The sequence below is a fragment of the Haliotis asinina genome, chromosome 1 (genome assembly GCF_037392515.1).
Source record: "Haliotis asinina isolate JCU_RB_2024 chromosome 1, JCU_Hal_asi_v2, whole genome shotgun sequence".
Lineage (NCBI taxonomy): Eukaryota > Metazoa > Mollusca > Gastropoda > Lepetellida > Haliotidae > Haliotis > Haliotis asinina.
Genome location: NC_090280.1, coordinates 15388016 through 15396402, shown reverse-complemented (window position 1 = coordinate 15396402; position 8387 = coordinate 15388016). Strand labels below are relative to the sequence as shown.

The 8387-nt window shown below is 41.1% G+C and overlaps 1 pseudogene; it reads left to right on the top strand.

The window, feature by feature from the left end:
* LOC137296871 (synaptogenesis protein syg-2-like) overlaps positions 1-8387 on the top strand; it is a 115204-nt pseudogene that overhangs the window by 91276 nt on the left and 15541 nt on the right.

Genomic DNA, 8387 nt, shown 5'->3' with positions numbered 1-8387 from the left:
GGCCGACAGAATAACGAGGTTTATCATACAATGGGAACGTTTTGTCGGCAGGATAAGGCCAACGGATATTTTCGGTATCCGCTGGGGTCATATACGGATACCGATGCAAATCGGAGAGGCCATAATTATGCACATTTTGGGGACTACATTCACACTGAAAACAAACATGGCGTCACGCCCATCTATCGGCGATCGTGTCCAGATTGACGGCCTTGGTGACGGTACTATGAGAGCCTTGATAAGAAAAAAATTGTTTGTTTGTTTGGGGTGTTTTGTCATTTTTCAAACCAAGTTAATATTCGTTGACAACAATAAAAACTGACTGGGAACTATATGACTTACCGCAGTCAAATGAGTGATCAGTAGAAAACTGCTTCATCGAGCTTGTGACGTCACGTATTTCTACGCACATATTTGTGACCTCATAGATATCCGGACACATCTCAGAAAGTTTAGTTTCATGTTCTGTGGCAAATGAAATCACATTTTTTTAAAAATTTAAATTAGGATTGACATTGTATGATAAATAGGTTATCACTCTCGTATATTTTGGGATATCCTGCATTGGGAATAAACACTATGTACTTAGCTAGCCTAGGCTCGCGAAATACAATGTTTATTCCCAATGCAGGATAATAACCATCCCAAACCACACTCGCGTGATAACCTATTTATATGTACTGTAGTGCTCATATTAAATGGTGTCTACAGCCTGTAGATAAAAAGGATACTGCAATTAGATCTATACCGTGGCATGTAAAGTTCCTGCTGAGTACACCGATGCAAACGTTTGCACCGTCAGACACGTTTCTGATTGCTCTCTCGGTACGGTCTCCTTTGTTAGACGTACATTGAACATTAGCAATAGTAATGACATTCATTAGTGTAAGCTGTGGAACAGCAACACCTGTGCATGTATACGGGGAGTATATTTATATTTTGACAAACATTGCACAGGCTATAAGTGCTACATCACCTTATGTTCCAGACGGTCCCTACCAGGTTTCCATGACTCCTTCAACCTCTTTCTTATCCTCAAAACATCATCATCAGTCCATGTCTTTTCTTTACCAGCTTTCGAGATGTTGTCATTGACGCGTGTAGATGTGTGTAAAAGTGTGTCTTTACAATCTTCACGTAATTGTTGACATATAGGAGTTGCTTAGTGTTGAAACATTCTAAATTCGGTCCTACACTGTAACAGGTGCGATAGCAGACGAGATGCAGAACTGGAACAAACAAATAAATGTTGTTTGTTAAAAAGTTTGTTTTATAGCATCAATGTTGTTCAGGAAACGAATCGGTACAGGCAGGTAAGAAATAAATACCAATGTGTTTGTCATGAGTAACAGGCCAGAAATTCAGTGTTACATACATGTTTCATACTATGAGTGACTTCCTCATCCACGGGTGGTAGGAAAATAATATATAGTTAAAGTTGCATATCTGTATAGATAAACAGATTAAGTAAATACCAAAGTTGTCATGCCCGTGAGACTGCAGCCAAGAGACAAGTCAGTTAACAAAATGATAATACTAAGACGGGTGTGCTGAAAACGTGTTGTTCTGACGAAACCATCATTTCTGTCTATGTTGATGGAACACTAAACTCCCTGTTGCTGGCGTACCAAACTGTCAGTCTTGGATATATTCACGACCATCCGGATAGGTTCGGTGGCTGTTGATGATGCTACGCGTGATGTCCCTTACACACTGACAGGTTAGTCCTGGTTTTCTTTATCTTCACTTATGAGACAGCGCTAAATTGTAGACAATACAGTCGTAATGCACGATCTTGCTCTCTTTGGATTTGATCCAGAGGAAGGACACACTTTGGAGTTATTCAGCCAGGACAAGGCCGAGAAGGTACTGAGGTCAGAACACGACAACGAGTATACAACTGCGCCGTTTCCTTTCGCTTTCGTAGGTTCTCCTCGACTAGATGAGACAATTTCAAAGCAACCCAAATATCCTGCTACACTGAGTAGTGACGTGACTGTCTCTGTATCAATTATGACTTATTTCCTTCCTACATTCACCTGGAGTAGATCCATCAGCACCAGCCAGGACCTCACTGGTTCCCCCATCTCAGTCACTGCCAGACTACACCTTACCAACCTCCAGCAGCAGGACTTCGGGGACTACTATCTGACAGTGAACAATGGTGTAGGTCGTTCAGTGACATACCGACCAGGCGTTGTTTTCCAAGGTATGAGTCTAACCACAAACTGTAAGGTCCACATAGACACATGTGAATATTGAGGCAGTGGCTTGAGCCGAGTGTTAGGATTAGCGGACGCCACTAATTCAGATTACTCGCTGGTTACAGATAATCCAACTACTGATACATTGACACTCTCTTCATTGTGTGTTAATGGCATGTCAGAAGAAGGTAGATATTTACTATCGATAGTTTATCATATGGCCCCAAATGTATGCCTGATGTCAAACATGTCTCTTCGTAGACCTGCATTTACGAAAAATATTCAACCCGTAGTGGCAGTTTGGCATCTGTTCCCAGGAGCACCGAGAAGTCCAACAACATCAGTGTCTCCTAAGCAGGCCCCTTTACTCTGCATGTTTAATGGAAGGAGGAGTTCAATGGCGGAGCTACACGGACATTCATTGTAGAGTACAGCACACCGAGGAAAAGGACCGGTAGACAGAGACTGGAAGTTGGAATGATATGACAGCTATATTATCAGCTATCAATGATCTCATCTCTGACACGCTGTACTATCTGAGGGTTGCCGCTAGGAACAAGTTTGGCGACCGCAGCAACACTGAACGAATGGCTGGACGTACGGAGAAGACCGTTAAACGTATGTCTCATACACATGTACACAATATTGTCTTGTACATGTTTTCTTTTTGGTAGTTGGTACTAAGAGGTGGTTAATTCTATCAGTACTGCGATTACGTTTGATATAATTTAATACTAGTGCTGTGTATGAATTCCATACCTGAGGTTCTGGAGTTTTTTTCACTTGTTAGTTGTTGGTGTTTCTACGTGATGTATTTCTATTAAGTCCCTGTATCCTCTCCAGAAGCTGGATTAATAGCTGGAGTGACAGTCAGTGTGGTATTGGTCGTCGGCCTTGTGGTCGTCGTTGTCGTCATGACCAGGAAAGGATACAGATGTATGTTACATAAACCAGGTAGGGGCACTGTGTGAATAGACATGGATCTTTGCTGTAAAAGGCAAACAATGTATTTCGTGAACGGGACTTGATAACACACATTAAAAACACTCGATAGGTTATTAACTTCGTTTTAAGAAGTTTGACATGACATCTTCATTCCTCCACAGGTACAGCAGCCATGGAGAATTCGTAAGCGTCTATTTCTTGTAGTTCTTGTCTGTCGCAACACATAACGAAATTTCTGTTTCACTGTCTCTCGTGTGTGTGACTGTGTCTGTGTCTGCTTTAATGACTGGTGTGTGTGTGTTTGTGTTTGTGTATGTGAATATTCTGCCTTTCTGACAATTTCGTCTTTTCAGCTGCAAGTCAAATCTAAGCGAACGGTCGCACTTCTAAGGTACGTCAGTAGTCAGAGGTAAGCATTTAAGCATCTATAATAGAAAGAATAATTTCTTGTCTGTTTTTTTTTCTCCCTGCAATATAGATGGTAACCGTACTCTGATCTGCAAGGTGAAGGTGATGACAAACAGACGTACACAGAACGGAAGTATTGTGCAAATACAGGATTCCTTCCTTCCGGAGGTATATATTCTACCAAACGATTATATATTCATAGCTCTCCAAACCATACAACAGAATCTGTGCCACTAGAAATGGTGAACGATTGCTCTTATAATGCTGCAAATTGTACATGGGAAGCTTTTTGTGTTTCAAATAAATCCAAGGTCAAGCGTGTTGTAAGAGACGACTAACGGGGTTGTCAGTCTTGTTTGACAGTGTCCCAACTGCGCAGATCGCTGCTCCTGCTACTGATCACTGGGTTGTCTGGTCCAAATTCGACTATCTACAGATATTGCTAAGTGTAGCGCAAAAGCAAAGAGACTGACTCACTCACTGTACTGTAGTACAGACATCCACTGTATGCCTTGTGTTTTCAGATCCTGACTATGGGCATGTTTAAAGGAACACCGTGTGATGAACAACGTGCGTGCGAACTGTTACTACTGTTTAGCTCACAGTGATTAATTATGATATTTTCTAGTATACTCAACACGTTGATATATAAACATATAACATAAGAATATTTTACGTGATATGACACTTGTATTGAACTTGATTGTCTAATGCTGGCGTTCTTTCACAAGCGTCTGTGGGCATGGTGGGGATACGTTACCGTGGTCATTACGTATTTCAATCTGGATCGCAAGTGTTCATCTCAGGAAAAAACATGAAACATCATATAGCTAGATGCATTAACCCAATAGTGCATTTCTCTTTGTAAGCATGAAGTTAGCGAGATTTGTTTAATTTGACGATGTTTATGAAGTTGTGTTTGCCTATGTTATTGGAATCCCTATAAAATGTAGGACATAGGCTACTTCAAAATCATTGGTAAAAATTCAAACATGATGTATTTATCATCAAATCGAATCACATTTTTGCTCACTTGGAATATAAATGGACATTTCTGTATCAGCATTCCGTCACGGAGTATATTCCTTTTAAAGAAGATCTGGTTTTGTGAAATGTGCATTTTAGGTAATTTAATGTCAGTCTGAAAAAGAAATGTTACTGGATATTTCCTAATCTAGCATGTTAAATTCGTGTATTTGTGTCACGATAAATACTGGTTATTTTATCAATTTAACATGAACATATATTAGAAATAGCTTACCCACAGCAGTGTAAACGTAAGCATTTAAATTGAAAACATCACCATTCATATATTATTATGTCCACAATATTCATATATTTCATACTGCTAAGAGGTATCATAACATTTTGGTTACGGTGTATTATGTTATTTCATGTTTTATGGATGCATGTCTTTGCATTGTGTGGTGTTTTTGATTGGAATTAAAATGTGACACATTTATGTTTCTTATGTAATTAACACACACACCAGCGGACTTCCTTTAATGTAACTGGAAACCCCATGTAAGATATACTGTTGACAATATAATCTGCTAAATCTTTCACATAGACTCCCTTGGTTTTATAGATCTATTTATACATCAGTCAGGCGGGTAACGATTGCGTTAGTCTGTCCATGCTACAGTACTGAATAGGAGGGTGTCACCTGTATTATCCACATACTGTAAGCAGAAGTTGCTGGTTCCACATTCATTGCGTGTTCTGTATATCAAATGGTTAAGCACAGCATTGCGTATTGGTTACTTGAGGCACAGGAGGTATGTGTTCTGGATTGTGAACACGAGAGAGGAACTCAAGGTAGATTACACGGAACAACGTTTATCCCGTTTCTGTTTGTCCTGCACACTGAGGACAACGTGTTGAGCGAGCATTAATACGAACGCGCGGTGGCTTGTATTACACCTGGCACAGGGTTGTGAACACAAACATTATTCTGTTAGCTGCTTAGTCAAATCGAACGTATGGTGCCGCCTCTTACAGAAGCCATGTTTGCATTTTTGCAGCTCTAATGGTTTGCCACGGGGAATTTCGTCCCTGATCGAGCTAACACGCTGTGACATATCACATATCCATGGAAGTTACAGTCTCAATACCCAGAACAAATATGGTGTCTTATCTGATTTGTGCCAAGACATTGACAATGCCGGCAACAACTGTACCTACCTGATCGTGTTCTGTTCTCTCAGTTTTACGTCTAATCAATACCATGACCAAATATCACAGTCTGAAATCAACTGAATGTCAGGATAATGTAATATAAACTGAGTGAACATATATTATTGTGGCCCAATACCACTCCAATACACAGTCGGAATAGTTCTGATATACGAAGGCAGGTGTTTAATGGGCAGTGAAGTGGACATGTGCTGAAGACATTTCATAGTACATTTAGGATATGTGGTAGTGATCCGCCACTTCCTTGGAGAAATGTTTCAGCTGCAGGTTGCAAGTTTTCATCTTCATGTGAAGATGTCAGGGGTGTAACAATTGCGGTTGGAATGGAACGTCGATATAGGTCGTGATAGAGACAGTAAATGATGTAAAAATCGCTGAATGGAACATTACAACATAAGGTATGAAACTATGTTTAATCATGAGTAAAGAAGAGACTGTACTGACATTCGATATAGGCTACTCATTTTAACACGCCACGTCAAATTAATCATAGAAACAAATATAATTATGATATGAATATATACGACTAAATTGGAGGTGAAAATGACTTATGAATAATGAATGAAATCCTGTAACCAACGTCTACATGGTGGTGAGTGAATGAAAGACATACCAGGAGTACGTAACACTAATGTACACCGCAAACAACCGGCAATATTGATCAATCCCTTTTACGCAATAGTATATTATTCAATTTCAGTGGAATACAGTGTTGGATTTTATATCATCTTTCACCTGAAAATCAGTCATCTGTCATTATTCATGACACACATAAGCACGTCCTGATGTGACGGTATCGGTCGTTACTTCCACAATTTCAGAAACAAGCATGTGCTTACTAATGCCAGACTGAACTGTATGCCAGCAGGTTGTAACTGATTTTGTATAGAGCAATACATAGGTGTATCAAGGTGTCAGGGTTCGAACTATCTTCGCTGTTGTCATTTTTCGGTGTGTTAGCACTGCACACATACTGTGCGCATGTAGGTTTCATCGATGTGGTAAACGTCAAAGATCAGCATCGTTCCAGGCTTATCGAGTTGAGATACCGTGATATAACTGAGCATGTTAACGTGATTGACGACTTGACACACTGATCGACTCACTCGCTGACAAACTCTCTCATCCACACTCACTCGCTGAGTGACTCTCTCACTGACACACTAACAGATTCACCCGCTGATTGACAGGATCACAGATTGACTCTCTCGCTGACGCACTTGCTGACTCATTCTCTCACAGACACACCTGCTGATTGGCTCTCAAGCAGAGTCTCTCGCTGACTGACATACTGACTCTCTCTCTGAACGATACAATCGCTGACTGATTGTCTCACTGGCTCTTTCGCTGATTGACTTAATCGTAGATTGACTCACATGCTGACTCTCGCACTTAACACTTGGTAACTGGGTTTCTCACTGACACACTCGCTGAATGACTCTCGCACTGACTCACTCGCTGACTCACTCGCGGATTGACTCTCTCACTGACACACTAACAGATTCACTCGCTGACTGGCTCAATTGTTGAATCAGTCGCTGTGAGTTAGTGAGAGAGCTGACCGTCTCTCACTGACTCACTCTCTGATTCAATCGCTGATTGAATCTCACCAACTCACTCGCTGACTGGCTCGCTTGATAACTCACTCGCTGATCGTCTCTCACTGACTCCCTCCCTTTCTGACTCTTTTGCCGAGTCACTCGCTGATCGTCTCTCACTGACACTCACTGACTCCCTCCCTTTCTGACTCTTTTGCCGAGTCACTCGCTGATCGTCTCTCACTGACACTCACTGACTCCCTCCCTTTCTGACTCTTTTGCCGAGTCACTCGCTGATCGTCTCTCACTGACACTCACTGACTCCCTCCCTTTCTGACTCTTTTGCCGAGTCACTCGCTGATCGTCTCTCACTGACACTCACTGACTCCCTCCCTTTCTGACTCTTTTGCCGAGTCACTCGCTGATTGACTCTCACCGACTTAATCGCTGACTGACTCTCTGAACCACTCGCAGACTGACTCCCACTGACTTTCTTTCAAATGACTGGTATTTCACTCAGCTACATTTAAAAGCTGCTCAACCAGTTACAATCGAATGTTGTGCATGTAGATGTATTGAGATACGTAGTTACACATGCCCACTATAGTGACGGAACCTGACAAATTGAAGCCTGAGCCTCATACTTGATGATCAGCTTTGCTTTGTGATTTCTAGTTGTAATCTCGTCTGCTTTATGAAAGAGTGTATCGACTGAACCAACTCCATGTATTCTCGAAATTTGAGCTACTCGCGGTTTTACAGTATATGCAGCTTACCTAGAAATAAACTGGAACTGTTTATTGAACACAGGTAATGTTCAGTAACTGAACACAGGCTGAATGCAATTTGATTGTGATCACTTTTTCGATCCACAGAGTTAACAGAGTTATGTCCCTTTGACGCGTGTGCACCCATGTGTAAATACACACTTAACGCACAAATTAAGATCACATGATTATATCTGTATTTCCAACATGTCGCCTCGGTGAAAATACACTATTCAATTATGTTATTATTTCTAGTTACCATACGTATTCCCCAGTGGCCCGTAAGGTAAAGATATAACAAGTGGGATGCAGCTTCCAAAACCACATTG